We start from the raw sequence: 17,539 nt of genomic DNA on the forward strand, positions 1-17,539 counted from the left end.
ACAGTGATACATCTGTCATATCAGTAAGGTAAATATAAATGTGCATGAGGACTGGAAATAGCTTATTCACTGCAGAACATGTTATTTTCATGAAGCCCATGTGACTTAATCTGTGAGCAATAACCAGGAAATAAGTGAAGCCGACACAGAAAACATACATCGAACCTGCATTTTCTAAATCATCAAAGCTGCACACATCAATTCTCGTGCTATAAAAATTTATAGCTTTTTTTTCTTTTCTCTGACAAGTCTACACTTCTCTGGTTTGGTCCCTCTCCTGCAAAACTCAGTGGCTCTGCTTTGCATACAGCTGCCAGCGTTTGGTTTGACTCAGCTACCTCTTTCGTATTATTATAACAGGTGACAGGTGAGACAGGAGTGTGTAAGGTAATTCTCAACTGCAGGAGCTAAAGTTAAATCTTGTTGAGTTCACTGTGAGTACAAATGTTCCTGTTTCATATGGTGCTTAAACAGGATCTTGTTAATGGCTGCACTACATCTTCATTTATATTGATTAAGATGTGACATTTCAGAAACTGCAAAATTGTATTGTAATAGTGTTTGCAATTAAATATGTCAAGATCAAACCACTTCCTCCATCATCTTCAGTATTTTCAGCTGACACACTCACGCCTCGGGAGAACGCCAGGAAAATGGTGTGTTGGTATAAAAGGTTTAGACCCGTTCATAACATGCTAACTAGAGCATGATTACACAATATCAAAGGCAGAGCACTCTGCATGTGCTGTCACACTGACCTATTACATCCCTCTGTGATTCACATACAGGATCCTGTCAATATCATTTTGGCTAAGACGGAAAATGACAACAAACACTTGGATTTCTTAAAGCAAAAAAAAGGCGTTATGATGTTTTATTTTACACATTAAAGTGCATAAACATCTCTAATCAGTAACCAGTGATCTATTAATAGCCACCAGCCAGATGTCTGCGTCTGACTGTGGCACTTTTTAAATAGATTACCTAGAAGACTCATCTTTTGTTCCTATGACGTATTCATATATCTAACCTTACATGCTTATTATTTATGACTGTTTTATGTGACTGACGCAGAAAGAGCATTAAAAAGACACCACATGACAGCACCTACATGAAATGCAAACATCATAAACACATCCTAAACGCATCATCTGGGGGAACTAAAAAGGATTTGGAGAGCGAATTTGAAGAAAGTGCCAAAATTCCATGTAGATTACACAAAAATGACACGGCAAAGAAAGTGGGTCATCCAGCAGTTACAAAACTGGATTTTTCTGCTGTGGATGGAAAGATGAAAGAAGAACTGAGGCCCGAAACCTGAACTAAATCCAACACATATCTCAGGCTGAGCGGTTTGAGTTGACGTGTTTTCACCAGCCAAGATTAGACATTATTTTCTGATTCAATCCTCATTTAATCCAAATACGATTACTGCACTAAGTCTTACCTTTTGTTTGGCTGTTAAAACTCTCCATTAATCTTGTGTGATGCTAATCAGACACAACGCTAATGAGATTTAAAAGCATAATGATAAAAAAAAAACTCAAAATATTCTGTGGTTCTACCCCATAAAACCTCCCTGGTTGACTTTCTGAACAGGTTGTGGGATAACGCTCGTCGTATTTAACACAAAGCAGACCCATTTACTCACCACAGCCTCCAACCCAGCACGACTCTCACTTTAACCAGGCATGATCCTCTCCCGACTCCCCTGCTGGGGCAGCTTGAGCGCTCGCTCCGTCATTTAATATTTAGTTTGGGTGAACTCCCTACCCCCAGCGCGGACACACGCACACATACTTCAACATCACCCATCTGAAGGCTGTCATGTGACTTTTCTCATCTTCTACAGACTTTTGTCTCAAGATCTCGATAGTTTCTTAGGGTATCTTTTTCATTTGATGTTTTTAATAATAACATGCTAGCTGCAACATGTAATTGAAAGCATGAAATAAACCTATTGAACAGTCCCACCTGACACAACCTCAGTGCTCCGTGTGCTGACAGTTTGAGCTGCTCTCTCTGGATGAGTAACCGGTAGAATAAAAGTGCTTTAAAAAGAAGCAGTTTATTCTGCCGGGTAGAAAAAATGGATTACCAGTTGTATAAACGTGCTTAAAAATATGGTACCTGAGTCTGTCAAGTGCTATTAAAATCTTGCTAAAATTATCTACCTCGTATATCTGAGCTCATTTCCACTGCTGGTTGTCTGTTTGGAGAGATTATTCCGTCCTGACAGAACGCACTTCATTTATTCAAAGCACATTTATTTTGATAGGCATTTCCTGCCTGACAGAGACGACTCCTCGTACTCGTACACTATGATAGCTTTTCTAATCGACCTGACAGAATAAGATGTCTTATTTTCAATTACGTTTGATAGTCCATCTTGAAAAGTGTTTTTGCATTCATGTTCTATTCTTCTATCTTGTGTTATTTCAGCTATTGTAATACTGAATTGGCTCACATTCATGTCACAAATAAAGACCCTAGATGGATGCGCAGGTTTGTTGTTGGCTTGGTCAAGAGGTTTATGACACCAAGTGAACAGCTTAAAAACACTATTCATGGTCTTATTTTGAAAGGAGGTGTTGGAAACAGCGGGAGAATCAGAGAGAAGATCTTGCAGTTGTACGTTATTCTCCTTGAACCACCAAGCTACAGGGATCCAAAAAACCTTGAATACTTATATTCCAAGTAAACCTCAGAGTTACACCCATGTTAAGGGCTTCAATCCATGAATAAAATACATAAAAATAAAAGACAATAAATCAGTTTTCAGACTGACAACTAAGAGATACAGCTGGTTCCCTGTAGGCGACCTGAGTGCCCTTCACCCTGACACATCCTCTGCCGACCCTCTCTGGAAGCATGTCTTAGTTTGAAATATTACACTGTGGAATTTTAATTTCGCATTTTACCTTGAACTTAAAAAGCTGCATGAGGACATGTCAGCAATGAGACAGGCTTACCATGTTTGGTTTTATGTGATCAAACGCAAAAGGCGTCATACTGAGAATTACTATGAACTACATTTTACTTTGACCTGTCAACATCCATCAAATCAGAGTTTAGATTTATAGAGACCACAGACTTAGTTACCAAAAGGTTTGGCCCACATTAAATTATGTAAAAGTTATGTGGTGGTTTTTATAGTTGTGACATTGAGCGTGGCCTTGTTGATGCTACTCAAAGACTGACTGAAGAAGAGAGCCTCTTTCCTTCATGTCTGAGCTGATGTCATGTAGGTCGTGTTTAAACGCCTTACTGTATGAGCACATTTTAACAAACCAAAGCATGTTCATTCTAAAATGAGTCTTCTTAGGTGCCTTTTTGCCTGACACTTCTTCTGCTGTAAGATCATTTCTTTGGATGTGCCAAAGATGCATTGAAAAGCATTTTTAAGGGGGTTAAATCGAGCTATACTTTGGCTTCCTGTTTCAAAAGAGAGGTTTTGACTAACATTACGTTTGTTCATACGTAAGGCTGCTCATCTCCTACTGGTGGTGGTGTTTTTTGCATTAGTGTGGCATGGGTGGGCATGCTAGAGTGCCAGCTGGAGGCAGAGAGTGGAGTGGAGTCCCTCCTGCAATGCCAGCTGGTGCACCTGCTCTGAGTCAAGCTGAAAGGGTTAAAAATGCACATATTGTAAGTAAACATGGGTAGAGTGAAAACAGTTTGTATGCAGGTTCTGCTTTAGTTGTACATTGAGTTAAAGTCCTTCATGTATGGGAAAATTAAGTGTCTCTAACATATATCTGCCCTCGTCAAGCTTTGCGTCTTCGCTACACTCAGCCATGCATTATATTTAGATAACCTCTCCCTTGCCAAAAACTTCTGCTGCATAAAGAAAAACTACCATGAGAGTAATATTTGTGTCAGCAAGTGAAAGTAAAAGAGGCAGTGTGCCACACGCAGCAGTCGCACCTTCGCGCGGCTGAGAAAAGAAAGTGAATTCCTCGTGTTTTACGAGGAGGCAGAGAAACAGTGTGACAACTCTGCTCTGCTGATCCTCACTTCAAGGGTGTTGTTTGTCACAGATGAATACTTCTTTTCTACCTGGAGTTAAAAAATCTTGTGGCATTACTTAAGCTCCAAAACTGTGGCTGATTTTTATTCAGTAATTTAACTGTATTACTGTTTATGTGTAGGCCTCTTACTCTCTTCTTACTAACAGAAGACACAGTCACTTTTTGAACCACATCTCAGGTTATCTACACTCTTCTCACTCTCTAAAACTCTTCCCACTTGATGGCCTCCAACTCTCCCCCCTTCATCTTCAAGTTCAGACGCCCCTCTCCTCTCTCTGCAACCCCCTGACCCGGTGAAACTCGTTAATCTCTTAAACCACCCGAACCTCCTTTCTCCTCCTCTGCAACATTTCATCCCTTTATTCTCCACAGCCTCTCTCCATCTGGGACGTCTCCTCCCATTGCATCATCTAACTGTAATCTTCGGTCCTCCCAAGACATCTCTCTGACTATCTCAGAGCCACATTTGCAATTTGTTTGATGCATCAGAAACAGTATAAGTCACAGAGGGACAATGTGTGTCACAGAGAGACACATGAACACACGCGCAGACATGCAACCCTATTCTAAGTAGCAACAGACATCAAGTAGGGAGATTACGGAGGGAGCTGTGTCAATGTGTCAGTGTGTGAGTGTTTCCTCTGTCTCTCTCTCCCTGTCTCCCTCCATCCATCTCTCTCACTTACTCCCCCCTCCCCTTTCTGAGACAAAATGGCCAGATGGCTTCCAATCCTACATGCTAATCCACAACACACAGACTGTAGCTCTCACACACCTTCCTCCAAGACTATACTGCTCTGCTTTACACCACTATGCCCTTAAAAACACACACACCCCTCATGAGGCCTCTGCACATGTATAAACTGTCACCCACAGAGAGTCCTGAATGATAAATACACTGAACAATAGCAGCATAACTCATCCAGACTAAGTCCTCAACAGATGGAGGCCTGCTTGTATGTGCTGTGTGTCCCACTATCAGATTTCAGGCAGTCCAGTTAGCAGGCTGCGCGCCAACATGAGGTTCAGTGTCTCCTGCTTTTGTGAGCCGAGGTGAGGTAAGAGAAGCTGTGTGTGTTGGGTTACACAGGCCAGTGGAAAACATGGGGAAGCCCAGAACCGCACAATGTGAGCCACGGAGACAAAAAGGCAGACATGCTGAAACAATAAAGATTTCACTTTGTGTCAGAGCGCTAAGAAAGTTCTTAGATTAAAACGATTATTATCTCAAATACAGCATACAAGCAGTAGTAAATGCTTGTATGGGGCTGCTTCGTTTTGCTCATGCACGTCTTTACAGATGCTTTTATTACAATACAATAAAATAGAATGCCTTTATTGCCATTGCACGTTGTATAACAACTTTGCCACTACCTTATTTATTACTTAACAAACATACATAAAAGAACAAGAAACTTAGTATTTTGAATGGCACCAATTGGCTAACAGATAAAGTGGTCCTAGAAAGCTCCCAAAAAGCACCTTTTTCAGTGTTGAGCTAAATATTTGCCTGACAAATAAAGCAAGAACAAAATAAATTCGTATTTTAGCAAAATGTCACATTTCTGTCACATGAAGCAGAACCCTCATTTATCAAAATAGAATACTTCAAAGACTCTAAAGACGTTTTTAACCTGGTAAACATCTCCATGTGGTGTTTTTCATGTGCTACAAGACATATCAGGGACAACATGAGCAGTCATCTCCATGGCTGGGCCTTAAACTGCAGTGTACCAAGGACAGGCTGAACAACACCTTTTCAGATTGGCAGGTTTGAGACGTCACAAACCTAAGGAGCCAATCCTGTTAATGGACGGGATGATATCATTATGTGCAACCTACGGCAACCACTTCTGCGAGGCGCGAGCCAGCTCTAACCGCCATCATAATTTTAGCAAACTCACTACTGATTACTAACGTTAACGTTACTACTGCTAACTACTACATTTCAAGCTAGCTAAGTTTCAACAAGTTGCCACTAAACGATGGCAGAGACGTGTTTTCGGCTGTAATTTTACGAAAGGAGAAATATCGGACATGGTGGGCGGGCCCATGTAGATTGTGGAATTTTTAATGAGGGAGAAGGAGGAGATGTCTTGGGAGGATTTTTACAAGGTAATTAATCATATTTTTGCAAAAAAACACAATTTATCATTTCAAGCAGAGCATTTTATATGTCTTAAAACATGAGACTGGAGCTGCTAAAAATACTGTTAATAACAGTCTCAATTTTGCATCTCTTTTCTGGTTGTCTTTAATTTAATACCTCAAAGTAATTTATTTTATAATTTATATGCAATTTTTTGGATTTTTAAGAAGATAAAATTGTTGATACTGACCCCCCAAAAATACTATTACTACTGATGATTTAGGGCCTGTGTTCACTAACAGCGTTTTTTTCTCAATTTCAGAGTGCTTCTGACTGGCGCGAACTGTTGCTAGGTTACAAAAGTTGTCTGGCCGCACTTCCGCTTCCCTTGGTAGTGACGTTAAGTCTGTTTTAAATTGCTCTGTATGCTGAAAATTTGCTTAGAAAACATAAAAATGATTTGTTCCATGTTCCAGAAAAGCATCGTTAAGGGCCTGTGTCCACTAACAGCATTTTTTGCTCTGGCAGCGCCTTCCACCTCAATTTCTGAGCGCCTCTCACCAGTGCTTACTGTTGCTAGGATACGAAAGTTGTCTCCCGCCAATTCCGCTTCCCTTGGTAAGCCTGTTTTAAATTGCTCTGTTTGCTTAATATGTGCTTTTATTACAGGAATTTTAACAAAGTAAACATGAATACAATGCAAAGGAATCGTGTCCTAGCAGCTCTACACCTGGAAATTGTACCCTCGAAAAAACGAAAGGATTAGCTTCTCCTCGTTTAACTGCAACATTCTGAAAATATTTTCAGCTCACTGCAACATTCTGAGGATCTTTTCAGGATGTTCGTACGGCCTCAACTATCAGAACGTGATTTATAAAACGTTCCTGAAATGTGATTTGAATATTCTCACAGCAACTTTCGTAACACCTTTTTCAGAGAACGTTCTCCTACTATTAAAAGGAACATTCTGGGAACCAAATAAAAACCTGCGCAAAACATTACCAGAACATCGCACGTAATATTCTCAGAACAAAACATTCAAGCTGGGTCTTGAGTTTGATTAGTCAGTGAGGGAGAAGTGACATTGGCAAGCGTGCTGTGTTCCAAAAGTTGAACTATTTTCAACTGAAAACGCTGAACCTCATTGGTTTTTTATAGAGAACAGGTGCTGCCAGCGCAAAAGAAACGCCGTTAGTGGACACAGGCCTTAAGTGTATTATTTTTTCTAGATGCTCAATGTAAATCTATCTGGTTCTCGGCGTTCACAGAAAAAGTAATGACAGTTTTGTTCTGCTAGTTGATGACAAGGGTCAGTTGTGAAAAGCGGAGCCTCAATAAGCTTCAGTTTTGCCTGCACATTTCATGTTTACACTATAAACTGTAAACTTAAGGGCGCAGCTTCACTTTATTTTTAGTAATACAGATCACATGTGTGCAGTATATCAGACCAGTCTCTGAGCTTTCTTCTTTGCACATATAAAATTTTCATGAGGTGCATGTAACCTTCAGAGACAAAGGCCTGCATGAATACTTGTATCTGATAGTGAGCAGCTCCATTCAGACACGCAGTAAACATATAGAGCTATTAATTGTCCATTTGCCTGTAACAGACGTGTGGAGATAAAGGTGTGGTAAATATATAATGCTAAGATGCAGAGCGGAAAGGCCAATTATCCAGCGATGGTTTCACGGCTCAGTGGAACAGCAGGATGTATAAACACTTCTGCTGTAATGGTGTATCACAGCATCTCTGTCTGGTTGTGTCTCTGCCTATTTGATTGTGACATTAGATTACTTTTATAGGCTTGTTGTCGTTCCTGCAAAGTCCATTGGTGTGTAATGTCACAAAGATAACTACTTACAAAAAGAATAATAGTTCCAGCTAAAAAAATACAACATAGCAATTGACACAGTACAAGGTGGAAGGAAGAAAGCAGTGCGGTCATGCTGATAGATGTCTGAACAGATGAACAGAGGGCATGTATCACGTCTATATCAATAAAACAGGCCAATGTTTGAAGGGAGTATCACCTTCAGTATCCCATCCCCCAATTCCCCTCTACGATCATCTCACCCTCCCTCCATCACTGACATGACTCCCTAACATCCCTCTCTCTCACACGACAGCCAGACAACAGGTCTCCCATCAGGCCTTGCTCCTCGCAGACCTGAGGATGACTGCGCTTCCTGGGAGAGGGATTATTTCTCCCTCCTCTACATCAGCCCCTGACACCACAATCTAAAAGCAGCAGAGGTGATGGAGAGTCAGCGGATCCTTCCATCTTCCTCCTCCAGCAGCAGCAGCAGCAGCGATGGCTGTGGGAGAATCCGAGGCAGAATAGCTCGGCTTTCACAGCACCGGCCCCCACCCCCACTCCCGATCCCAAATGAAGTCAGGTGACCAGATGTTGTATATCTCCCTGTCACTACAGCCGCCATGAAGCTGCTACACACATCCATGTTAAAGCCGGGAGACTTAGGCACGTCTCGGCTCTGCTCTGCTTTGCGTTTGAAGTCAGAAAAGGAAATAAAAGCCATTTCCTTGTCAAATCCTCCCTAGAAAGACACTAAGAGAGGCAGTGCAGAGATAACAAAAGAGCATCCATCAGCATATTAAGCATCCATCACCCCCACCATCCATCCACAGCATATACAGCTCTGATATACCCGGCAGCCTCGGGTCTACAGACCCAAAATAGCTTTGCTTCTTTTTTGTTCCACTGCAGCTGCTGCATTTCTCCAGCGCGCGCATACACACACACACACACACACACACACACACATACACACTCAAGGCCCCGCACAAACGCCACCATTGATTCTAACACCTCCCCATCAATAAAGATGCTATTTGTGAGGCACAGGGGAGCGCACACAGAGATGATGTGATGCAGAGGGGGGGTGTATGATCATACAATACGTGATGCAGGCATCCATTTCCATCTCGCCCTCACGGACAGAGTGCTGATGAAACAGCTGCCTCCTTAGCAGGGCAGAATGCAGAGTGGAGGAGGAAGAAGAAGGAAAAAGAAGGCTACAAAGCAAACCCCTACATACACAGCCTCCCCCTCCTCCTCTTCTCCTCTCCTCCCTCCGATGCCTCCCCCCCCTCTCCACATCCCATATTGCACACACAGACAGAGGGAATTACCTGAAATATGTCTTCACATTCTCTTGCTGAGTGTTTCTCCTTTGAGCCCCGTGCTCGGGTGGATTCATCGTCAGCCGTACAGTCCTAATGACAGTTTAAAGGCAGGATTGCCATTCTCTTGTCAGACCAGTTCCTGACCCTAAAAGCAAGCTTGTTCGGCAGGCTGGATGCTTCACTGGCTGCTCACTGTTCCCTAGCCCATGATGTCATCCGCCCTGCTCCGCTCATTGGCTGAGAGGCTGAATATTAATGCAGGCAGCAGGTCTGGGGGAGGAGGCAGCCGACGGGCAGACGCTGTTGGTTTTCTGTTTGACAGACCAAACCTGCTCAGTGGGAAGACAAGGAGGGAGGGATTATGTGTCCAGCTCCAGAGGCTTTAATGTTGCTTTCATATAATGCAGGTGGTCTATGTTGTTAACCCCTGAAGGCTACTAGGAGGCTGTTAAAACCAGACACAAACATTTAAGAGGGACTGGCTTTTATGTGCAACATTTGTTCTAGAAAAACAGAGTTTGATGCACTAAAATAGTTATAGTTACACAGTGTAAAGAAAGAATACAGCACGCAACCAACTAAAGGAGAACTATAATAATAATTTGACACAACTAATCACATACTATATCAAAAACTGTATCTCTCACTCTTTATCACACATACACCCTTATTTTTGATATCTATTAGTGATAAATGGACAAACACACCCTTGTTATGTGTAGGAGGGAGAATTCTTTGACTTTTAATGATCATATTTTGAAATACCAAACCTTTGTTAAAGCTCTTATCTCTTTGCAGATTTTGTCCTGTACATGCGTAAGTGGTGTTTTTTAACAAAAAATCATATGTACGACTCATTTTAAATGTTTGTCCTGGAAAATGTAAATAAAGGCAGCGTGCAGTTAATCACTGTCTGACACCTACTCACAACCAGCAGTTTCAGGCATTAAAAATAACTATATAGAAATAATCAGTCTTGTCGCTGATGGTCTGATTTGCTATTGTAGGTCATATAGAGTCATCAGAATTAATTTCACATTACTCCTCACAGTGGCTTTAATTGACTCTAGGTGTAAAGTTTCCTTTTTAACCATTAAAACAACAAACAGAGATGTGACTAGTTTAAGACGTGTAGACAGGCTTCAAATTCAGGATAAATAATAATAATACATTTTTCATTATAAAGTTGTACTGGCTCTGATTACTGAAATATTGATATGAAAGTAGATTCACTGTTACTATAAGGTTATCTATTACATCATGGATCAGGATCATGGTTTTAGTAACTATATAAATATATATAAAGCATGCTTAATCTTTACAACTCTGTTTTTGGTCATAGTGTAAATTCAGTACGTTAATTGGCAAACAGATTAGAAAGGACACCTACGCTTTCATAGGAGTGCTTCTTTTTTTATTTTGTATTAGCGCTGAACAATTCAACGAAATTTTAGCGAAATTACAACAATATGGTCTGCGATTCAAATTGTAAAAGGGGCAATATTTGTCAAAGTTACAATTTAGTCAAAATACCCTTTTAATTTAAATACTGTGCTGCAGAGATGTTCTGGCTTACACATCATACACAGACGTATCAAATGTCTTCGGTTGGTACAGATCCCCGACAGCAGTGTGACCATAATCATTTTAATGTTTTTCAATGAAAATGAGAATAAGGATGGAAAAATGATCATTCACTGTAATATCGCAAATCATATCCAAACAGCAATATAAGTTAAAATATTTTCAAAATCATTCAGCCCTAATTTCTATCAGTGCAGGTTTGCACATGTGAAATGACACCAGTATGTAAAAATAAAGCTTTTCCTGGCTGCTAAGATTTCTCTGCCAAACTCCTCCAGATTTCCTTTTTCTCCGGGTTCATGAGCAGGCGGAGACGACAACCAAAATCTCCACTGCATTTGCCCTAATTTGCCTATGATGTCATCTTTTTCCTCTATCTCACCTGCGATTGGCTGACTGGCACAGCATCTGCTCAGTCTCATGGCTAGTGCTTCTCGCTCAAGGTGGAGGCCTATCTGAGCTCTGTGAATCATGGCTGGTTGTCCTGACAACCCCTCTTCTGCCGATTCCTCGTCGGGGAGCAATATGGCCGTTCAGTGACAGCGTTCACTCAAATGGAGAAGCTGATGATTACAGGGAGACAGTGGGCATTATGGGACTTTAGTCACATCAGGAGGTGCTTCATGTGAGGTTTTTAGTCAATTGTAATTATATCTTCTGAGACACTCTAGAAAACGGAGCTGTGAATCATTCAGATTATAGATTACAATAACTGTAGTTGTAGTTCAGCAATCACATGAGACTTTCTGACGTCTTGGGGAGCTTAAATATATTAAAAATCAAGAAATTTGTCTTTCATCAGACAGTACATGTTTTTCTCCAGCTCTGCAGGCAACAAATGTTGGCACGACCTGATCAAACTCAACAAAGACTGAAAGGCAAAAATGCAAATGCAAACATTTGAGAGCAGAGAAGCTCTGACTGAGGATCACTGTACACCTACGCACAGGCAGCGAGGCACATTTAATACAGAGAAGTGTCACACGCGCCTGGATCAGAGGCGACACAACTGGCATGACAAAAAACTATATTTGGATTTGATGTTTCTGGAATTTTACACAAAAATGTGTTGTTGTTGCTCCAATCTAATCCTCCAATGAGGAAATTCTTATGACTGTCCTTCCATGTGACACTAATGAGTAGTCATCATCATCCCAGTGGGGCTGCCCCAGCTCACATCTGGCTGAGGGAGAGGAAACACACCACACAGGTCAGCTGTCCATCACAACTCTAACATGTGGATTAACACCCACCTTCAAACATATGACCATTTCAGGGTCACCATTAACATAACCCACAAGTCTCTGGATTAAACAGAAACAAACAAGGAAACAAAATCCAGTAAGAGGAAGTCACCAAGGAGAGGTCACAATGAGCCACCAGGCTGCCAAAACAGGAACCAGAGCTGATCAAGTCTTTTGTTTTTCTTGAATATCCAGGTTTTTTGTTTCTTGTATCAAAGCAACCACAGCTTTGTGCTTTTTGCCAACTGTGTCGCCATCCACTGTGAATGTCATGGTATAATAAGCTTTCTTTCACAGTTATAAAAGGCTGTTAGTTCTCTAACTGGAGCCCATCTGGTGCTTTGAGCACTTCACGTCAGCCTCCAACGGCCAATCAACAGGGGCGGCCCTAATATTTATGTAGCCCTGGCCTGAATCTGCCCCCCCTCCAAGAATTAACACACGCAGACAACACCTTCTCTATGTGACTGCACTGTAGCAGGCCCCACATGCTTCAGTGTTTTACTTTCTTTTTGCCAACATTTTATAGAATTAAGCAGATTAACAGGTGAAATTCAAAAAGGATTATTTGTTTCACCTGGATTAACGTGCTGTGTCTGATCCGTGAGAAGAGCAGGTGTTTTATTCTCAGAAAGAAAAACAATGTTCCAAAAGGTCGCAGACTTCCTGTGTGTCCTTTTCAATCCCTGTGTGTTGTTGTCGTGTCCTTTAAAAAGAAGTGACCCCCTACCTGGCCCCTTTGGTAAGAACGCATACAATCTTTCAATTAGAAACCAGCATTAGACAACATCTCAACTCTCATTTACACACAATATCCATCTCATTATCCTCCTCTTTATTCCGCACTCATAAACTTGGCCGAGTAATACTGAATAATTTCCCACAGCTTGGTAGTGAAGCTCAGAACAGGAGCTGACAGGAACCTGCAGCTGCAGTGAAGAGCAGTGCGCGTGATTTACTAGTATCCATAGGCTGCTGTCAGTGATCAGGTTTATATAATGAATCCTATAAATATCCTCTGAGGCACAGCACATCTCTGAGGTGACATTTTGTAATAAGCTCTGTCTGAATTTACTAGTGTTGTGGGCAGAGTCAGGGAAATTGCTTTCAATAAATATACTATAACCTACATACCTGCATTCTGACTTCTATTCTGGTCATAAACATAGTCATGTAGGTTCTTAAAAAAACAGAGTTGTAATCTTGTAACACATGAGTCTACTGTCTCCAGACTGTAATATAAGACATGTACAAGGTTTCTTTTTCCCTGAAATGTTTAGGTAACACTGACATTTCTATTTTATAACATGTTAAAAAGATTTCTGTCGAGATACAAACATATTAAATCTATTGTCATTCATAACACGAGGGTTATGTGAAGGGAAGGAAGGGAGACCTGCACTATTTGAGTGAGTTTACACAGTTCCCATTTACTGTAACGTCACAATGAGGTTTCAAAATGCTGATAATAAAAGGATAATGTTCTATCGCTGGGTTCTAGGTTTTTAAGTCATATAAACATAAGGAATTGACGTTTTTATTTTACCGCTTCAAGATTGATAGGCTACTTAAAAGAAAAGAAAAATTGGGAACGATCTAGAGGGTCATGAGGCCATAATTCAAGGCTAAACAACATATTTGATAACCCGTTAGCTTCTGTCAGACAGCAGCTAACGTGAACATTCATCGCTTGCTAGCTGGCTTAACCACTTCATAGTGTTACAGGATACGAAAGGCATAAAATCCTAGCATAAAAGACAAAATACCTCAAAAACAAATTAGATTTCCATCAGCTTCAGCTGTAATGTACTTGTTTTAGGTTCTTATCATCTTAATTCAGCATTCTAGCATGGTAAGGGCCTGTGTCCACTTACGCCCTTTTTGCGCCCACACCCTCAAATTCAGAGCGTTTCTCAACTCTCTCTCTCTACTGTTGCTAGGTTACGCAAGTTGTCTGGTGGCAATTCCATTGGTAGTAATGTTGTCTGTTTTAAATCGCTCTGTATGCTTATTTGCTTTTATTCAAGAAAATGTTACAAAGAAAACATAAAAACTAAGGAAAGCAGTCGTGTCCTGGCATCAGCAGCAGCTCTACACCTGGGAATTGTACCCTCGCTAAAACGAGAGGATTAGCTTCACCTCCACCATTGTTGTTGCCTAAGTTGATATCTGCTCCATCTTGATTTTGATTTCTTGGTGAGGTAAAAGTAACAATGATGAGTGTGGCAGTGTTGCAAAAGGGCGCTGAGCGCTGAATTCCATTAGTTTTGTCTAGAAAATCGGCGATGCCAGCGCAAAAAAAACGCTGCTAATGGACACAGGCCCTAACTTAGATCATGACAACCTGCTAGAATCAAAATTTTAGCATGCTAATGTTAGCATCAAGCACAAAGCACTACTTTTGAGCCCCACAGAGCTTTAAACCTTTAGTTGTGTTCGTATCAATGTTATATATTTAAGTATAATGGTATCAAAGATCTGAGAACCTTTTATTGTGTTTTTGGTTTGTGAAAAAAACATTAACCATCTGGGAAAAAGGAAATATGAATCAACACTTCTCTTTTAACTGCTAGAATCCCTTTTGTTTACCAACACAGCGAGGCCAACCATAAATTCCACCAACAGAAAAATGAATGTTTGAAATATGAATGCTGAGTTTCATCGCTGCTTGTGTGTACTAGTATTTCCTGACTTCTTTATCAGTCCAAAAAGACGGTATTATTCTGAGAAACGGAGGAAAGAAACTTGAGATGATAGGTTCTTTGGTCTAGAATCAAATAATCACAGCGCTGGTCAATCATGACTGTATAAACCATATTAAATTATGGTTTGCATGATCTTATTATGGTGGAGCTCGCTGAGTCTTGGGAGCAGAGGCAGGGGGAAGCTTCACAGAGGCCTCGCAGGAAATGATGATATATGAGATGAGATGAAGTGTGGAGGTGAGTCCTACTGAGCTAAACTTCTCTTTCTGCATAGAGTCAATAAAATCTCTCACCTGTGCCTGAAAATATTAGTCATAGTAACAGGTATGCGATTTTCTTTTTAGGCAATGTGCAGTTTAGGAAAGCAAGCGGTCATGATAGCCCAATAGTTGAACTGCTCATCCCTGCTAACGGTGGTTATCTGAAGGAGTTTAATTAGACTCTCTGGATTAAAAAAAAGCAGGTTTGAAATGATTTCTTTGCACTGCAGCCTTTAAAAATACTTTAACTTCTATTGTGTAGTGGAAATATGCAATGATAAGAGCAGAAATATTTACAAAAACAAGCATTTTTAAATGAAGTATTTTTTCAGTATAGACAAAAAAATCTAAACCGAAAGATTTTAGATTCCAAACCAAATTCAGACACGTTGCATTAATGTTTTAAAGCTGTTTTAATGGATAAAACTATAAGAATATGTGGCCCAAATAATCCCCTGACACAAAGCATACATACAGCTTTGAGTATTTGTCTAAGTGTGCAGATGTCAGAGGATACACAGAGAAAAGATGGCTGGTATGAACCGTGTGTTTAACGCTCCTCATTTTACCACATCAGATTAACTTCTGTAAGCCCTCCACTGGTAACTTGGCATGTCAAAGATAACAGGTCACGCTCATCCATGCTTCAGCTACACTCACAAACAGGAAAAATACTTTTTATGTGCTTTGGCTCAGCAGAGATTCCCCCCCAAAGGAGAATAATCGAGGTCAGTAGGCCTCCATCCTGCTCATTATGGGTAACCTGTCGATGGGTTACCCAGAACCCTGAAGGGGCTCGTTAAGTCTATTCCAAATTTAAAGTAAAAAATGCTCAACAGGAGTGTAAGCGCTGACAGCGGAGTGCAGTAATTACAGATTACAGCACGGTTTAGTGTTGTGCACTTAACACCTTGGCTGTTTTGCCCAGATTTTAAATGTAGGCTGTGTTACATGTTTCCCCCTGCTTACTGAAAGAGGATGCTGAGGCTAAGAGGGAGCGTTTCCTCTGACTGGTGCTGCCATATGTTTGGGATCATGGATGCTGCTGCCATGAAACTGTTAATCTGTGGTTACCCATGATGATATTGGTGTGTGTTGCGTGTGGTGGGGGGTCTTATTGACATTTTGCAGTATTATAGTCTGCTGTATCTGATGGCTGCGAGGCTGAACTGAGAACCGTTTGAGCCAGTAAATCTTATTCATGATGGCTTGTGGGAATGAAATATGATGATAAACAAACCTATTTTATTTGCATTAAGGGTGCTATCACATCCTGGAAGCAACTCATTCATTTCCCATTGAAATATATCTATAAACACATCTGCAGAGGGAAAGATTCAGTCTAAACTGCAACATTTACAAATGTATTACACAGCAGATTTATGGTGATAATATCTGCTGTACTACAATAAATGTGATGCATACTGTTGTTACATTTCTGGTTAGCATTTTGACCATTGCAACGCAATATTTCCCACTGGATGACCTCTGGATTGAACAGTCTGCTAAATCTGTTCTTAAGAGGGATCAGAGATTTTTTTTATGATGACATTTGTCGTTTCTAAAAAATACAAATCCATCTTGCACTTAGATTATGTTGGACTTTAAAATGAGGCACAGACTGTTTGATGTTAAAAGGATGTGGAACAAAGTTCATAGGGCGTGGCAAAATATGCAAATATGTCAGGTTTAAGCCACGCTCATTAAATATTCATCTCTTAATTCATTTAGCAAACAGCTGAGTGTGACAAAAACGACCTGCATTACAGCCACTTTAACGTCAGTGACAATGTGTAAGGCATGTTCCTGCTTTGTTTCTTCCACATTTTCTGATTCTTTCATTAAGTTTACATCCATTGTCAATAATATCCTGAGGTTTGATACGATTGTGTGCATATGATCGTGTGTAATAAGACTATGTGATGAGCTAGTTGCGATGATATATTCAGTTAAAATTAGGGACACGCTTAACAGTTAATAACCGGTTAACCGACAAGATTAAAATGTACTTTTTGGATTGGATAAAAGTCTTCTTCAGAAAGAACAGCCAGAGAGCGACAACGAGCTCTCCATCATGCACGCTCATTCTCATGCACGCTCTCCCTAATACTCGCAGAAACACACACACGCACGTGAGCATACAGCCGTGTGATCCAGCAACAACAAGTAAATAAACATTTACAGCCGACCTTTCTTTGATGGTCAGCACACAGAACTTAAATAAACATGAGATCCTGTCCGATTCCTAACGACGGCGTGTCTGGAGTTTTAAATCATTAATGAGTTACGTGGCTGTGGCTCATGCCTGAATGTTAAGTTTCGTTTCTGCTCAAAGACCGTCCATACGTTAGCAACAGGCTGTGGAAACTTAAAATAAAATGACCAGGCCTACACCTCTCCTTATTATGTAGGAGACAGTTTGTCTTCTAGTTTTGGTGAGGAAATAGCAACATGTCGACATGCTGTGGGGTTAGTCTGGTG

At 40.7% G+C, this 17,539-nt stretch overlaps 1 protein-coding gene across 2 annotated transcripts in view; it reads right to left on the bottom strand.

The window, feature by feature from the left end:
- The window catches only part of LOC138595101 (serine/threonine-protein kinase PAK 3), a 30,386-nt gene extending 20,964 nt beyond the window's left edge, over positions 1–9,422 (bottom strand). For both annotated transcript variants that reach the window (XM_069666434.1, XM_069666427.1), the window contains exon 1: positions 9,272–9,422. The gene's annotated coding sequence lies outside the window, so the exon portion shown is untranslated. The remainder of the gene's footprint in view (positions 1–9,271) is intronic.
- Between the last annotated feature and the right edge of the window lie 8,117 nt (positions 9,423–17,539).

This window comes from Semicossyphus pulcher, unplaced genomic scaffold (assembly GCF_022749685.1).
Source record: "Semicossyphus pulcher isolate SPU_LCO1_2020_fin unplaced genomic scaffold, fSemPul1.0.p SCAF_10, whole genome shotgun sequence".
Taxonomy (NCBI): domain Eukaryota; kingdom Metazoa; phylum Chordata; class Actinopteri; order Labriformes; family Labridae; genus Semicossyphus; species Semicossyphus pulcher.